We start from the raw sequence: 18857 nt of genomic DNA, 5'->3' as shown, positions 1-18857 counted from the left end.
CCCTCCATCTATTCAAAACCCTAGAAAATTATAACAGTGAAAATCCCTAATAACAGAATCCAGCCCAATAACCTAATAAACAAAGAGACCAATGCAGCTTTTATTATCCCACTTAAATCAGGCCTTTGCAACCTTATATTTTTTTCTCTCAGTTTTAAAGTGCTTGTTATTATTGGCTTTCTTTGGGGGAAGTGGGAGATTGGGGGAAGCTGGTTGCTGGTTAAAAGGATGTATCTTTTTTATCAGTGACTATGCAACAATCTACAGATATAAGGGCATCATAAGTAAGACAATTTGCTGGAAAGCTGGTTTTGAATTCTTCTGTAACTCCTAGAACACTTGAGCAACTCAGTGCATGCTTAATTTTTTTTAAAAAAAATAAATATTAATTGGCAACTGAAATCCTCCATTAATTCTTCCAGTAAAAAAAGCTAAGATAAACAATGATACTTTCCAAGCCCAGACACTAAGATGACTTTATATATTGTTCCACATTGCCATCTGGTTCTGAGGTTTGGGTTTGGGGTTTTTTTCCCCCTGTCTTATTGATTTTTATAGGACAAATGTCATGACTCTGCTTCGCAAAAGTAACAGAATTAAGTTTAGAGAGAAAATTATCTCTAAAAAAGATGAGGAGAAGCAGAAGTTATTTTGCATGAGAAAAAATATACTTCATTAAGTTATACATGAATAAGGTTAGGGATCAAAAAAGCACCCTAGGAAGATGATCTGTCTTGCTTCAGCTTTGAAGATGTGCAATAAATATCACTGTCACGGGTATAGCTTGGACTCATTTTAAGCCAAAAAGGCTTGAGTGACTGAAATCAAGCTTCACTTCCTAAAGAGCGTTGCTATGAAAATTCAGTATAGCCCTCTGCCCTGCTTGATTCAATAGCTGTACCATCTGCTAAATGGACTGGAAAGTAGGATTAGCAGAGACCAGCTCTGAGGGAAAGACAGGTTGTTTTTAACACACATCTGTTCCTAACGTACTTTAGGAGCCATGTTTTTAATGCATATTGGTCAGCTGTTGTGTGATATGAGTAATAAAATATAAGGAAGTACAGTCCTGAGAGCAATTAAAAGGACTAAGTAGTACTTATCCATCTGCTGTCTAGAATAGTATCGACTCCAGGCTTTGAAAGAAAAAGAATAGACTTATGAATAAGGAAAGCACTCTAAAAAGCATTCTAAGCTTTGAACTAACTAGTGCAGTAACGGAGAAGTGTCAGACTTGGCAGATGATTTCACCCTACACGCAGCAGAAATTTCTGCAGCAAGATATTGCAATTGTGCACACACAGCCTGCTGTTGTGCTTCCTAGGTTACAGGCCAGAGCCGACCACAAGAAGGAGAATGTACTCAACACTAGAATGGGGGTCATAACAGGACAGAAGAAGAATTTTGTTCTGACTATGGTAAGTTGATGACACGATGGTCAGTAAGATCCATCATAGTCAAGTTTCACGCTAATTCACAATCAACAACTATGTACAGTACAAAGCAGCACTCATTTGGGTTAAGTCAATTAACTGTCAAGTCACTTCCCAGAAGCTACTCTGACGCTGACAGCAGGGACATCAGAGACCCAGTCTGGTGTCTCTGCAGTAACAGTGGGCACTTCCATGACACATAGTCACTGGAACTGCTAGTCTCGTGCCACAGAAATCTTGCTTTAAGTGTTCTCTTAAGAAAAAAATGGTCAAAAAGTAAGTGTATATTAATTACTCACTATACTTAAAGAACTACATTAACAATGTCTTAAGTTCCATTCTTATTAGCAAAGCTCTAGTTTAATTCTGCTTATTCACTGTGTGACAGAAGTGGTTTGTGGGATGGTGACAAACACTTACCACGTGATGGTGGTAAGATGAGTCTTTGAAACAATGTGAGTTTCAGAAACATACTTTCCAACTTCTACAAGGGTTTTCCAATCTGTACTACAAATCTACTTCAGTGTTCTTACAAAAAGACAAAATAGCTTTTGAAATCCAACTTGGGGAATCCTACCATATTATGAAGCACTTAGTCCAAACAGTTCAGGAAACACACATGTCTGACAGTCAATCTATTTCATCTATTCAACACTTTGAAAAGCCTGTAAAGACACAAGGCTTAATATCGTACACATGTCATTTGTTGATTAAAGAAAATATTTCTACTGCCAATTAACATTAGAAGAACTCACTTGAAAAGCCTGAATGTTATTTAAGCAACAAAAGTTCTTGGTACTCCTTTCAGAGCTTCTTTTCAAGGAAAGCAAAACAAATATTTCACCAAGGCTTCACTTCCTTAAAAAGTCCTTAAATTACCTCCTCATCCTTATCTGACATTACTGATGGTCAAAATATCAGTTAGTAGAAACAGCAGTGTTTGCTTCAATGTTCTTTTTGACCATACCTGAGGAGGAGGACATAGCACCAAATGTCAGCTGCTAGAATACTCTGCAGCACCCACAGTTCACTTGCTAAGTGAGAATAGGCAACAGCAGCAGACTTAGAAAGCTCTACGTCACCAGCTATCCAGCAGTTGTGAGTTAACACCAATCACACAAGAACTGTGTTTTGCAAAATTTTCTTAATTGCATTAAGAAATACTCAACTTGAAATTAAAGAAAAGCTTCAATGAATGTTACTGTAAAAATTGAAGCTTTAACCAAGATACTAGAAAATTTTATATAGTGCACTCACTTCAAGACATGACAGCTATTTCTGTCATATGCTTGACATTGCACTGCTCTTACTAGGAACAAGGAAAGAAAAAGACATTAATTGTGTTCAGCTATTCTCTCGTCCTAATATTTTTGTGCAGAACAAATTTCTTACTACTGCCAGGCCACAAGCTGCAGGAGAAAAGTGCAGCTTAGGCCAAAGTTTCTGGGGAAGTCAGCTCCAGTTGGACTGAACCAATTCTGAACTGTCCCACACGGGACATCACAGGTTACCTCACTCTCCTTAAGTAGCGCAATGTACAATTTAGTACAATTTTGGGTATCATGCTTGTATTTATGTCTCTCAACTATCTCTGTTGTTTAAATGCAAAAATTATATGCTTTGCATCTATTATTGCAAATTAATACTGCATGATAACATGAGAAGACATATATGCAAGATGTTTCAAGAGTCTAAGCTGACAATTAAAATTAGTTATTGTACTAATACTTAGTACATTCATTTAAAGTTATAGATAAAACTGATTTCTCAGAGTATACCTTCTCGCCACTTAGACTTAGGAGTATGTAAAAAACAACATACACTTGTGACATACTGTCACGGTTTTGCGTGGAGTCGTTTCTGGTAATGGGGAAGAGGCTGTAAAGATGGCTCCTGTAAGAAGTTGCTCGAAGCTCTCTCCAGCTCTGAGCCAGACCCACTTCTGCGGCTGAGCCAATTAGATACCTCCACAATTAGTCTTTAAGAAGCTGGAAGAGGAGGGTTCCTCCTGTTCCTTCTTGTTCTGTCCTTCCTTATTTGCTGGCTGGTGGTGCAAGGAGTTGGAAAAGATAGAGAAGGGACCATGCAGACCCCAAGGTCAGGAAAGGAAAAGAGGAAGAGGTGTGCTGGAGCAGAGATTTTATCTCCCTGCATCCTGTGGAGAGGATGGGTGAAGCAGAGATTTGTTTGTGCTTTCAAAAGACCCCACACCGGGAGCAGTGACTATGCCCAGAGGAGGCCCTGTCCCATGGGAGGGACCCGGTATTTGCACAAGCTGAAGCTGCTGGGAAAAACCCACACCAGAAGTTCATTAAGGACTGTGTCCTAAGGGAGGGACCCTGTATCAGAGCAGGGGAAGAATGGGAGGAGTCATCCTCCTCTGAGGAGAAAGAAGTGGCAGACACCATCTGTGAGAGACTGACCACATCCCCCATTCCCTGCTCCCTGCCCGGAGCCATTGAGGGGGGAGGAGGTACAGATATCCGGGAACAGGGAGCTGAGCCCAGGAAGAAAGGAGGGATGGGGGCAGGAGATCTTAATGTGCTGGTTGTATTTTTGTCATCATCCTGCTCTGTTTTTGCCTTTTGTTCTGTTCTGTTTCTTGCAGGTAGTAGAACAAACTTTTCTTACTTTCCTCGCTAATAGTCGAGTCTGTTTTGCCCAAAACCTGCCCATGTCTTGAACCACAAGGTCCTTGGTTTTTTTTTTCCTCCCATCTCTGCCATCCTAAGCAAGGTGGGGATGGATGGGGAGCAGTGAGCAAGAGACTGTCATGGTGCTTCATTGCTGGCTGGGCAAAAGCACGATACATACCAATCTTTCCACAGTTATTCCTGTCAGCATTCAAATACTTATTCTTAAGAAAGCTTGGCCCTCATGATAAAAAGAAAAAGCCTTCCCAAACATTAGCCAATCATAAACAATGAAAAGATAATAATATGGTCCTGTAAAAGGGGGAAAAAAAAAAGCTTCATCCTGTTTCTCTAAAATAAAGCCCTGAAAGGATATGACCACAAACTGATTTGATAGAAAGAAAGATCAAGAAACAAGGAAAAGGCTTTTTACTATGTTGGCATTCTCTTCCACCGACTAACTCTTGAGCTCCAGGTGCTCGAAGGGCATCTCTACTGAAGTGGCTAATAGATGAGAATGATAACTTTAGTTCCTTGGGAGCATTTCATAGGAGAACAAAGGGTCTGACAACTCCACTGTGTTCAAGGAACCTTGTGTGAACAACATAAAAGGAAAATCCATTCCTAGTTACCCAGTAAACTGAGAACAGCATCATTTCGTTATTAGATGGTATAGTGTATTCTGGAACATCTTAACTCTGATGTATTCTCAGGGAAGAGAGGAACTTGTGTTACAACAGACAATGCTGGTAGGTTCTCATACACAGAGGGCCAAATGACAGTACTGAAAGGAGACAGTTAAGCAGTACATCTTTCTGATATATCACATTAGAACTGCAAACAGGTAAAACAAAAACAACAGCACACTCAAGAATTAGGTACTGTTCCAAGACCATCAATATTTTCTCTTCTTCCAAATCCACATTTTCCTTAACAAGTGTTAGAATCAAGCATATGTCGCACACTGCTAACAACTGAAGATAACACAGATGTATTATCAAAATGTAGACTGGCTGCTGCAAAAAAAGTGTCCTTTTCTCTTCCTCACTTTTGAAACTATTTTTATACTGTCTGCATGTTAATTCCAGCCTAAATGAGCAGTATGATCAGTTGGAGCTAATTTATGGTCAGCATAATAGTTAAGCAATATACCTACTGCCAGTAATGGGCTAGTTTTACAAGGATGGAAAAAGGCTGAAGAGACCTGTGGTTTGTCGACAAGAAAGTAAGGAGACAAAGCAAAACACTAAATTACTAAGGCATCATCAAGTTTTATTAAGTTACCAGTGTATTTTCTAAGATGTTTTAGAAAGCTCTGCAGCACACTCATTACACATGTAAGAACTGGGGTTATAACTGAACTGTATGTTTTCCTTAGAGCATACAATTCCTTGCAGTCTACTAACATACTGCATCAAGTGAAAATGTGTAGCACAACACAGCAGTGACACTTATAGGTTGTGAGTGACGAACACAATGATTTCTATTAATTTTAAACTATGTCATTACAAAATTGCCTGCTTTCGGTTGAAAGCTCGGAAGCATATCTTAACGTAAAAAGAGAAAAAGCATTTAAAATCAGCACACAGTGTAAATCACAAGCTTAAGAGCATTAAAGCGATTCAGGAACAATTACTGGTAATTCAAAACAGAAATAAGGCGCTTTTTTTTTTTTGCAACAAGATGATTTTCAGACCCAACAATATAAATACAAACAGTGTACAGAAGCAAAACATTTGAAGAAAAACAAGGAAACAAAACTCAATCAGGGAAGCTGTTCACTTAAAAGTATGATTTCCAAGCTATTGGATTAACTATATCCTTTTACCCCTTCAGTCCTATGTTTTGGTGGTCTTAGCATACAGATGGCACAGCTATATATAAAAAAAAAAAAAAAAAAATCACAGCTTATTTCGATTTTCTCTCTGTCCGTCTTAGAGCATACACAGCTCATTCATCTTAACTTGCTATATGATTAAAAGGGAAGAAGCTCTTCAAGAAAGCTATAGTGAATAATTTGGAAGAGAAATTGTGTCAAAATATCAAAAGAATGGAATCAATCAACCTATCTGAAAAGAAAAGCCAGCAGCTTGTTACTGAAGAAAACAACTACTAAATACAGTAAAAAACTTAACTACTGCATATAGAATATATGCATATCTTCTTATTTAAGCTTTCTAAGCCCATTTCCTCACTGATTTCTTTTTCACAAGCAATTGAACTTCAGCATCAAGAATGGTAAGTAAAGGTTTGAGCTGTCTTTCATATGATTTTCTGCAATTTTTCAAGACAAATGACATAAATCATCTTAGGGCAAATGAATGATGATTGTTTCTTATGTGAAGAAGAATTACTGGCATCTCTAAGTTCTTAAACTCTTAAAACTTGCAGAGTTAACTATGTTCACTAATCTAATGAGTACAAAACATCTTGAAATATTCAATCAAGACATTTGTCCCCACTTGCAGACCTTTTTGTCACAACAATGTAGCTGTCTTTTGTATTAGTAACTCTAGTACAGGTTTAGCACCAGCACTTCTAATTTTCCAATTTGTTCAAGAAACTGATGGATGTATATTTATGCCTCATTTAGGTTGAGCCTGCATTCAGGTCAGGCAGGGTTTAGGCACATGTAGGGGACAACAGGAAAGGTTATGTATTGTAGCTGTCTTCTATATATGCAATCAATGCAGGCATTTACAGTGTAAGCAAAACAGAACTGCCTATCTCACCCTAGACCACGACAGCCTTCAGAATCTCTGGGGGAATTCCACAACACCACAATAACAGGTCAGCTGGGAACATGCACAAACACCTTGAATCCAGAGTATCTTGCTGAAAGGCATCCAAAAGCACGAGGAAGACAGCTCCATCTTGTTATGATCCCAATGATTTGAGCTGGTCGATAAGACAGTAACAAGTGGAATCATTGATGTTAAACAGAGATTTAGCCCTAAGTGAAAAGATGTGGAGAACAGTTTAAGTGGCCACCTCATGCCTAGTACTGCAAAATCAACAAGATTCAAACCTGCAACACCAACACCACTGTAGCAAAGCTCTGCTGAAAAGCCTTTCCAGAAGCAAGACAGGTGTGATGAACTTTCCACTTTGATGCTGGAAGTGGCTTTTGTTTGTTTTCAAACCCAAAACTGGTTGTAGGTCCAAGTAAACTTCCTCTCACCAACCATTCTTTCACTCATCTAGGAGAAGTGACCACACTAGTCTATCATATCTAGAGAGACTGACTAGTTCTGAAATCAAACAAATTTTGACATCCTGGATGTGATGCTGACACTGTCAATGCAACATCTGAATTGAGCAAAGACTTTTATAGGTGTACCCTTGTCTCAGAATAGAGATAGAGATACATACTTGTCCTACCTCCCTTATATTTGATTCAGAGTTTCTCCCACAAAATTTTAAGGACTTTTACCCTCAAAAAAGCCCTCCATCTAAAACCTTTCCAGACATAATTACAGAAAACTTCTAACAAACACTGAATCAGTACTTCCATGCAGTAACACACAGAGAGGGAATATTTAAGGGAAAGTAAAGGCAAAGAGAAGGTATCAAATAGAAAATATATTTCTCCAGTTAGTAGAAAACATGCTTACAGCTATTTTCACCCCTTCTTTGAGGCTGTATCTGAAAGCCAAGGAATGTGCTAGTTATAAAGAGGCCATTTATGACAGACTTCAATTGCGTTTTAAGAGCCATAAAGAAGCAGCCTCATTAAAAGATACAAACTTGTACTAAGATTTCAACTGTAATAACCCTAGCTAATAACGAGCACAATATTTACTGATAGCAAAAATTTTGTGCCATAATGGTTTATACCTGTAATATGTCAATTTTTGCCCAACAGACATTTCTCCAGCAGTTCAAAAGCACACACCTTCTACCCAGATTATGACAATTCTAGTTTCAAAAAGAGATAGAAGAGTCTTCTGCTTCTATATGTAACAACAAACAAAATGGTCATAATTCTAGAAGAAAAAGTTGTAATGCAACTACTCAACTGAAATAAAAGCAGCGACAACTAGTAGAGAAACCATGAATCTAGGCAATAATTTATTCACAAGCATAACTTAAAATTATTTTCATGAAAATGTTCATTTTAATGGTTGAACATTCAAGAGTTGAAAGGAACACCACTAAATGGCTGAATAAACCATACCATTCAGTTGTTTCTGGTAACTTCAAAACAAGTCCTTAAACCTTCTCCACAAATGCTATATCATAGACAGTTCTTCTGCAGAAGTAACTAGACATATATGTGACATTTTCTACAATGTTTTAAGTACTACCACTGCTACAGAAAATGTTTCTTACTGTCCTCATATTTTGTTCATCAAGCTGCCTCAAGAAAAGTAAAAGGTTGTAATTTTTCTCAAATATAACCATTTCAAACATATTGTTTGACACACTATTAACACACAGTTCCATGGTCACCTTCATCACAGATACTCTCAGGCCATTGAAACTGAAAAGGGACTAGAAAGAGAAATAGTTGCCTCTTCTGCAGTCTTATATCATGATTTTATTAGAACACTCAGAGACAAGAATACTACAATGAAGTTGCTAAACGGTAAATAAAAATACTGTTTTAATCAAATAGTTTAATCATAGAATGGTAGGGGTTGGAAGGGACCTTTAGAGACTATCTAGTCCAACCCCCCTGCAGAAGCAGGGTCACCGAGATCAGGTCACATAGGAACATGTCCAGGTGGGTCTTGAAGACCTCCAAGGAAGGAGACTCCACAATCTCTCTGGGCAGTCTGTGCCAGTGCTCTGTCATCCAGTTTGAAGTTTAATCTTTAAATGATTAATATCTTAGAGGATATTTTTAATTCTGTGAACTTGCAAAAGCTTGTATCAAACTAAAGGCTCACATAACCTAAGTATTGTGTACATCCTCTTTAAAACCAGCACTGAAAACCTAAATCTCAGAATATATCAGGCTTTATTTCAGAAATACCAGAAATAAGTTTTATTTTTTTTCTTTTGTCCACCAAACCTGCAAGTCCAACTCTGTTATTTTCCAAACAGTTTGTAGGATGTCTTTACTGCATTTATAATCTAATTTCTTCTAAATTCTTCAAGACCAGAGAAATGTTTACCTCATACAAAGTATACACACAATCACATAAAAGTTTCTAAACTATTCTCTTACTGTTGTTTGTACCGTACATGCTACATTTGATACACAGGTAATTTTCCAAATACAGTCCCTCCACACTGCCAAATTTCAACAAATAAAAAGGTACTAATGTCAACTGGTAAAGTCAATCTGGTTTGGGCAAGTGCCTTGTCAGTCAAGCTGCTGATAAATTTAAAATAACTCCTAATTGCCATGGCTTGAAAAAGCTGAATATTTACAATCTAGAATGTAGAAGTTGTCGGTTTGTTTGGTAAACAATAGAAAATACTTAATGAGGGTTTGCTATCTGAAATACAAACAAGTTTTGTAAACACCCTAGGGGTTCTGGAAGATACATCAACTTCCAGGTATTTCAGAAACATACAGCAATACCTTCAGATCTAGCCTCAAGATTCTTATCTCTAATTCTCATGTATGTGGAATAAGTGACAAAGCAGTAAGAGTCCGCTTCCTTTCTTGGGAAAGGAAGCTGTTCTAATCTGAGCTTCAAGTAAGTATTTGGTATGGTGCCAATTCAAAAGAAAAGTATGTGAATTTTTACAAGAATTCAGGCAAGACAAGACTCTCTTTAGTCTGCTCTTACAAGGGAAAATACTGGGGAAAAAAAAATCATCTGACTGGAGGGATTTCATAAGCAGAATTTCTCAAACTTCCCAGGCCAATCAGGCATTTTTCTTCATGACTTCTCATGAAAACCAGCATACTAACAGGCATTTGATGACAAAGCTAGAAAACAATCAACAAGAGAGGAAGATGGGAATATAACAGAAAGTAAGCAGACAGACTTCCAGGGGAAAAGAAAAAAGACTGAAGTTTAAAAATGCCAAATAACTCTGTATACAGCAAGCTATGAAGAACCACACCTGTATTTGATCACAAATAAAGTGGCAACTGTTAAGTTTTCACAGTAGCCAATGAGGAAATAAAGACATGAGACAACTGATAAACAAGCTATATTGAGTAGTAAATCCAACATGCTGGGAAATTTCTAGCTATGACAAAACAAATTGTCAACAGACAACAAGGGATAAAGGCTATTTTTCTTCTTAATTAAAGTAACGGGTCAATTGAGGCTGCGGTTTAGGGTTTTATTGACGGGCTGTATACTCTTATTTTTCTTCATGGTCTGATAATAAAACTGATTAAACTTAAAATTACTGAAATTTTTCCTCTTAGGACAGAAACACTCGTCCTCACATTGCTTAAGTCCCCTCTAGCACAGAAAAACATTAGTAGTCTTTATGTTTTACTTTCTGGTACTTCATATAAACCATTAATTCATTTTTATGTTGAAGTTTTTGGTTGTGATAGTCTGTTTTTACTTGAAGATACTTTTGGTGTAACCAAGAGATGCTAGCAGACAGCAAAATAATCATAATGTCCTTCAGTGATAAATTCAATGGTTTTTTTTCGACAAGGAAGCACTATTTCCTTACAAAGGCCACCTCCAAACATTTAACATGCTCATTATGAATACTGCCAGTCTACATATTCTTTGACCCTTTCACTGTTAAAAGAGGCCTGAAAGACGTCTTTTCACTCAAGACAAAATTTTAGTGCCTTGAAAGTGTTTGAAGTTTTACTCTCATTTAGAAAGCTACTAGATGGTCATTATGTTGTTTAACAAACACTAGTGTTAAATGACTTAAACCCTCACAGCTCATACAATTATCTGCAGCAATGGTATTAACTGCTCAAAGGCAAAATGACCTATTCAGTTCATGTCAACTACCTCTAACAGCAGAAGATGCTATACTTAACTATTAAACTATCAGTGCAGTGTTCATTATCCTTGATAAAGAAATAAGGACTTTATTACACCAATTGAAATGTCTGGTTTTGTCTTTCAAACACATTCCTGTAAAAACTCTGTTTTTGTTAAAACTTGTCCTGCCACTCAGTTCCCAGTCAAACTAACAGATGTCCAGGACAAGCTGCTAAACAACACTACCACATGTTACTGGGCTTCATGGCCCATTCGAAGGATAGGCCCAGAATGAAAAACAATTTAGAGGCACTATTGATCTGTCTCAGAGTCAAGAAGCTGGAACATCTTCCTCTTCTCACTGTGTAACACAGATAACTTTTCTTCCTTATAGTCTGGGAAGACAACTGGGGAATACAATATCTTAAATAATTTTATTACAAACATCTGAGGCTCCCATGGAGGTGACTCGACTGAGGAAAACACCCACAATAACAACAAAGAACCAGTTTGACTGTACAAACATTAGTCCTTAAATCCCTGAAGTAGTTAGACAAACTAGCTAAGTGGTGCAGTTCTTTTTCCATCTTCCTTCTTCCCAGCCGCCCTGAGGACCCAATTGACGGCGGGACCTAGGCACACGTCCCGCAGGCCGCAGGCCCGGCGCCGGCCCCATCCACTAGGTGTCAGTGTCCTCCTGGGCTGAGGGGCCGCGGGACCCACCCCCGCCCCGCGAGACAGGCGGCCGCTGAGGGGGCAGAACTGACAAAGCATCCCTGCGCACCACCTGGGCCACAACGGAAGCAGCCAGAGACAGGAACACTTGTGGATACCAGACACAGAACGTAAATACAGTCCTAGATACAAAGTTTGGCCGGTAAGTAAGAGACTAACGACCCAGGCGCTGCTTCATGCAACATTATTGACTAGAAGGACAGCACAGAGGTCGACAGACACAAAGCTGCACTGAAAATAAGTGATAAAAAGGCTTCAAGATAAAGGTATTTCTCTTTCCTATTTCCCCATACCCCAAAACGCTTCTGGACAGAAACATATAGACACAGAATGAATTTTGTTAGAGGTAAAACCAAATCAGGCCTGGAGAGACTTAGACTCCAGAAGCAACACTACAGCATGGAAACAAATACTCTGTGATAGGCATGAAAACACCACACCCTCAAGAAAGGACAGAGCAGAAGTCAAAGTTCAAGCACATTAAGTGTGTTGCAGGAAGAAATGGGTAGATGTTTCTATTTCACCTGTCCAAAACCTAGATATTAAGATAAACTATGTACTTAGAATATTTTCAGTTGGGACTTACAATGATCATCCAACTGTCCAACCAAAAATTTGAGTCTAAAAGGAGATGACGACATAAAAGGAACCTTAAACTTGATGGCAGTACCACATACTCAGAAACTAAGGCCATCCCTACAAGTTATGGAGGATTGACAAGCAAGGGCATGTCAAAGAGGAATAAGGAGCATGCATTACAAAAGCAGACAGACAAACAAAAAGGTGGTGAGAAAAATCAAGTTAAGATTCTATAACATTTTAAGGCACCCAGGACTGTATAAGATCCATACTAGAAGGGAAGCAATCACAGTAGTGGTAGCATGCACATGAAACCTGGTGGTTCTTGTAGAGGAAAATAGGAAGGCTACAAAGCTGAAAAATAAAAAAAATAGGAGTTTCAGAGAAGTACAAAGTACTGATTGCTTTCTTTTTAAATATACTAGATCAATTTGCCAAAGAACTCTCGTGCTTGATCCCCCAGCACGAAAGGTAAAGCAGATCAACATCTTGAAGCAGATCTGAGTAAACACAGGACTTGGCTAAAGACACAGACCCAGAAAAGCCACTTACTGCATATTTACATCTGGCATCATTGCCAGACAGGAAAAAGCTTAAAAAAAAATCACCACAACTTTTCCCTTTAGAAATAGGAACTTAAAACAAACAAACAAACCCAAAACATGGAAGTTGAATGAAAGGAAATTATATAGCGCTAAAAAAGTGAAACATTTGCAAGCAGGACAGGGCCTCTTTAAATATACCAAGTAGCAGTACCTGCCATTATCTTGACTATCAGAACACCAGTGCCAGGTCCTGGTGTCCTGTGATTGTCAATCTGTTGCTACAGCACACACAGCCAGGGAGCTTCTACTCAAACTCTGCCACTGGGAGAAACTGAGCCCATGGCTTTGCTTTATTTCTTGCAGTCTTTCCCTCAGTATCCACTTGTTAGAATAGAGTATTAGATTAGGTGTACATGTGATTTGAGACATTACGTTATTTTTTTATATTCTGAAAGAAAAAAAATCAAGTATCATATGATCCTAAAAATTATCCACTTATCTTCCTCCCCAGTTAATAACATACCTATTGCACTATGTACAGTAGGTTGTATCACAGTGCCTGACATGGATAAAAAAAAATAACCTCATTTACTTACATTACTGCTTTGTCCCAAACACCACCATTGTAGTTATGATCACTTGAACTTTTCATTGTTTGATAACAAGGCCATTTTTAAGGGACTGTCTTCTACCCAGATCCTCTCGGCCTGAGCACCTCTCAGATAGTTTTACCCTTTTGCTCTCACACTGTGAATCCAAAGAAATCTCAAGACAGCTGCTTTCATAATTCCAGGCTTTTCTTCCCACATGCATATTGGAGATATGATCACTCTCTACAGCTATCTGAAGGGGACTTGTAGTGAGGTGAGGGTCAATCTCTTCTGTCCAGTAACGAATGCTAGGACATAAGGAAATGGGCTTAAGTTGCAACAGGGAAGGTTTAGATTGGACATTAGGAAGAACTTTTACACCAAGAGGGCTATTAAGCATGGGAAGGGACTGCCAAGGGAGGTGGTGGAGTCACCATCCCTAGAGATATTTAGAAGATGCAGAGATGACGTGCTGAAGGATATGGTTTAGTGATGGGCATGACAGTGTGAGGTTAACGGTTAGACTCAATGATGTTAAAGGTTTTTTCCAACCATAATGTTTCTATGATATATGTATTACCACAATACTGTGCTGGCTTGTCCATCTCTTTTGAAGATAATTGTTTTGATAACTTTAACGAAGAAATAGTCCTTCAACAGCAAAAAAAAGGCAGTAAGGGGAGCATCCTGGTCAAATTACAACTCTGATAACATCATCTGTAAGTCTTATTTAAACCATATCTTCATCCACCATGCTAATGCTATTTGTTGTTTGGCACTCAGCACCAACACTACTGATCTGTTGATACATTTACTCATCTTTCTACCCAATTACCAATACAATTATTGTACCACATGTGGCAGATTCTAACTTTATCACATCTAAAAGAAATAGAACTACAAATGTTTATAACATTTTAAGATCCTTTCTAGAAAGCATAAGACAATTTCATTCATATTTTTCATTTGTCCCAGATATAATAATTAAAATTATTATAATTCAACTAATTGAATGTGTTCAGGTAACAAACCTATCACCTCAGCATGACAGTAGCTTTCTAAAAGCAATAATTCTTTAATGGTTTATTCAGTCTGATCTAGTAATTTTTAATAATTATGTACTTGATACTATGAAACTCCAGCAAGTTAAAAATGCTAATGGATTAGTGGGATTGACACTAATCACAAGTTTCTTATTTTAAGAAATCAACAAAAATATGACAAAGCAGCAGAAGCAGATTCTAGGCCTTTGCACCTTTCAGGAAAAGGGAAATACCTTGTTTGGATACAACTCCATTGCATAGTCCAGATTGTAAATAAGTTTCCCTCTAGCTATAACCCTAAGCACATAAACTGCTACTCATCTACTTCTTTCCTTCATATATTAAAGAAGTTAACAAATGAAATACAATAAAGAGGTTTTTCACTATCTACATCCACTATGTAGTTATGGATAGTGGTGTTTCCTACTTCTATAGCTTTTAGATTTTTGGAGTTAAGTGGAACTAATGATGCCTCAATGCAAAACTGATGAACTTCTGGTACAAAGAATTATCTCCAGGACAGAGTTTCATACCTATCTCTACAGACAAAGGTTAGCTAGACTGTTTTAACCACACTGGAGGCAACAGGTAGCATTGATGAAAGCAGCTATTTATATATTGACGTGTTACACAGTAGCCACTTAACCACTGCCCTAAGTTTAACAGTTTTCCACTTCAGACTTTTATTCCCATTCTGTCTCCTTTGATCTTATTTCCTAAGCCACTTTTCTCCTTTATTGCCATTGCTTCCTCATATCAGAGCAAATGCTGCCTGTACAGTAACTTGCTGCTGAGACTGGCTGCAAGCCTCCATTTGCCCATCTAGGAACAGGACAGTTGCTCAACACTAAATGAAGCATTCCTCTTCTCTCTGCCTATAGATACTTTTTGGGGTTTTTTTAAGTTCTGAGAAAACACAACTCTGGTCACATTCACATTCTATTTCTGGAAAATCAGAAATCATTTGAGCAAAGCCTCAGAATTAACACGGTGACTGGCTGAGACATTGACTGTGGGAACCTCTGAAGGGAGGCAGAATGTAGATTATCATCACAGATCCCCACCACCTGCAGAGACCAGTCAGGCCTTGCTTGGCTCTAAAACACCAGTGCTAGATCCCAGCACAGGCAGAACTTCTTTACTATCTCTTTCAACTCAGAATATTGCTCAACATACACTACTCAGAGAGCAGCAGGCTGCTAACCTGCATACACAGCCACGCTATGAATACTCTCCTGTTTTAGCTCACTAAAATGCAATGTAACCTTCACAAAGAAACTCCTGGTTTTGAACAGTTTCCTATTAGCTTTTACTCTTTACTGTTCCCTTCTCTATCAAGGTGGGGTTTTTAACCTGTCTCAAGAAAAATTACACCTTATAGCATTTTACTGCGTAGTGAACTCACAGACCTAAAACTGGAGAATCAACACTTTATTGCACTTTTAGATAATTAAAATATAAGTTTGTGAAACCGGTAGGCACAGCTCTTCAGAATGACAAAATATGTAGATGAAATACAGGAAATGAGGGAAGTTGCATTACCGAAGTTACTTCCTCAGATCTATGAAAGCCACTCTTGGGAAAGGATAGATAATAAAGAATGGAATCTAAAATTTTACAATTTAAAATAGGAAATAGTAAAAGCAAGCAAAGTGTGGGGTTTTTTTATTTAAGAAAAAAAACAACAACTGGGAAAGTGAGGCTACAATAGCACAGAACAACTTAAAAGGACTAAATTGTACTGCTGCTTGCACTCAGGAAAACTATGCAACTTGCTTTTCAGTGTGGAAACAGGTATGTCTTTACTCAGAAAAAAGCAAACTTCTAAATTCCTACAAGTGGGTAAGACTGCTTATTGCAATATCTCTAGCTAGGAGATGAGCTAGATATTATGAGCAGTTTGGATTGGGGAGAAACAATGACTCTTTCCAAATAACATAACTCCCCACACTTACTCCAAGGAGAACTATTTAAGCAAACTCTAAGTAAGACACGAACCAAGTTTTTTTTGATCTTATTTTGCTTGATGGAAGTGGGAGCATTCCAAATAAGATCAACAGCTTTACAAGATCTCAATTTATTTTCGATGCATCAGTTAACTTCAACCTCAGCCCCAAAGTCTGCTGCAGCTTTACTTCAAGGAACAGTACCACTTTTTCCAAAGCAATGCTCTCTTTAATCCTAGCATTGTGCCCTCCCTTAAAGGCCACCTTCTTCTCATTCCCAGTTGCTAGCATTGTGCATCAGTATTCCACTGGGTAACCAGAACAGCTATTAATGCTAATAAGCCCAGACAGGAATATACATTTGTTCTTAAGAGACAGTAACTGCATGACAAGTAATAGGATGAGACATACAGAATTGCTAAGCCCTGGCTTTAAAATGCAAACTACAGAAATGCATACTCTACAGCCCAAGTGAATTAATTCACAGGAGCAGTGAAGTATCACAATGTCTTATCAGGATGCAAGTGCTTCTTATGGATGCATTATGGTGAAGAGTACATTATGTGAAAATGCTCAAGTACTAGAAAACTGCAACATGACCCCAATGCAAGCTGCATTGCTATTCTCTCTGAATATTGACTGCATCCCTTGGAGCTGTCAGGACCCAACATTTATTTCAAGATATTCATATTAGGCTTTGATCTCTAGGAATCTCTGGAATAATCAAACTTAGACAGTAGTTCAGTACTACGGATTCTCTTTTGAGAAGGATTCGTAAGCAATATCACCTGCTCCAATGCAAACCCCTGAATATTAATCCTGGTGAAACGAACAAACAAAAGAATGAAAATTCATGAACTGTCCATGATGATTCTTACAATGACTATTCCCAAAGAGAATCAAAGAAATGTAACATTTGAACATGCAGAGAAAACAGACTGTTACATTCAAAACAGCTTTGGAGAAACCCTTTGTATCCCTGTAGTTGCTTTTAACCAGTCTGGCCAAGCCTAATCGTCCTGCTTTCCAGGCTCTTTGCCTTACTGCCCAGAGCTAACACACTTTAACAACTTTTACTTATTAAAAAAAAGTTGATTATCAGACCTAGATAACATTTGCAAACTTAATTTTCTCTTTAAGAGGATAAGAAAGCCAATGACGTGTGTGGCTAAGCCATAACCAGACCCAAATGGACCAGCCAGTTTTACTACAACCATTGAATTAAAAGAAACAAAAAAATCCACCCATATACCTTCTTTCTTTTTATAACCCAAGAGTTTATCAATCAGTCAATGCTTGTACAGTTTAAAAGGGTACCAAACTACACTACACAATCATTGGCCTTCAACTCATTCAGCCTCTGACAATCTGTATAAAGCTACTACTCGTTCTGAAGAGCTTCCAGTCAAAAAACAAGGTAAAAAACATAGTTGAAAACAGATATCTAACTCATTCACATGGTTTTCCACTCATCATGCAACGGCCTCTGTTTTCCAAAAACAGTAACAACTGATGGTTTAAAAAATAAGGAAGCTGTTCTAGCAGTACAGGAGTAAGGTAGCAGAAGCACAGGAGTAAAGGGGAGGAAAGAATGAAAAAAAACCCCACCAAAGCAAAACACCAACAACGAACCCAAAACCACAACAGAAAGAGAGAAGCAAAACAAAGATAAAATATCCAAGACAGATCAGAGTTGATATGTGTTAAATCAAAACACATACTGCAATTTGTATAAGATCTGACAGAAGTACTATTCCCTGTGGAAAACTACACATTTTGCAGGCATGATTCAACTACTAGTTGACATGCATGCAGAATTCCTAAAGTGTATCTTATTTACACAGTATCCAGAAACTAGATCAAACAAGATAAATAAAAATCAAATAACAGAAGTATGAATACAAAAGGAAGTCCACATAAGCAAGCATTTCTTCTTTCCTCTGCAAAAATCCTTCCTTCATGGCATTTGAGATACCCTTAAAATTCACAATACACCTTGCATAAGCAAGTTTCCCCACCTTCCTTCTGGAGGTTCTCTCAAGCTCATTTTATAAATGGAAAGGTTTTATGTGCCCAACTTTCCACATAATATGACAATCACACACCCATTAAGCTGACCTACCACAAGGAGAGACATTTGTAAAAACCTCAGTTCAAGCATATGAAGCTTGTTATTGTTACGCTACGTTTCCAGAAAAAGAATGTATCACCTTCTCAATTGTTACCAATAAACAATAAGATCCAATACCACATTAGCAAGAATCTGTTAACAGGGAAAGGGAAAAAAAAGTAATACCAATCTTATAAGTAAATGTTGTCTGCTGTGTTCTGTTCACTTGACTTGGAATAGTTTGCAAGGACCAAAACCTACACCATCAGTATAGGTATAACTAGAACTAGTCACTGGAAATGGCTTCAGTATACAAACGCAGAAGAGTTCCTTCACGCATTTCAGTGGCATATCATCCAGATTTTGCAGGGCCATTG

General features: G+C 38.0%; 1 protein-coding gene across 3 annotated transcripts in view; it reads right to left on the bottom strand.

Moving 5' to 3' along the window:
* PTPN12 (protein tyrosine phosphatase non-receptor type 12) overlaps positions 1 to 18857 on the bottom strand; it is a 78276-nt gene that overhangs the window by 47796 nt on the left and 11623 nt on the right. The gene's annotated exons all lie outside the window — the stretch shown is intronic.

This window comes from Colius striatus, chromosome 1 (assembly GCF_028858725.1).
Source record: "Colius striatus isolate bColStr4 chromosome 1, bColStr4.1.hap1, whole genome shotgun sequence".
NCBI lineage: Eukaryota > Metazoa > Chordata > Aves > Coliiformes > Coliidae > Colius > Colius striatus.
The sequence above is the reverse complement of the archived record's forward strand: the minus strand, read 5'-3'. Positions and strand labels throughout refer to the sequence as shown.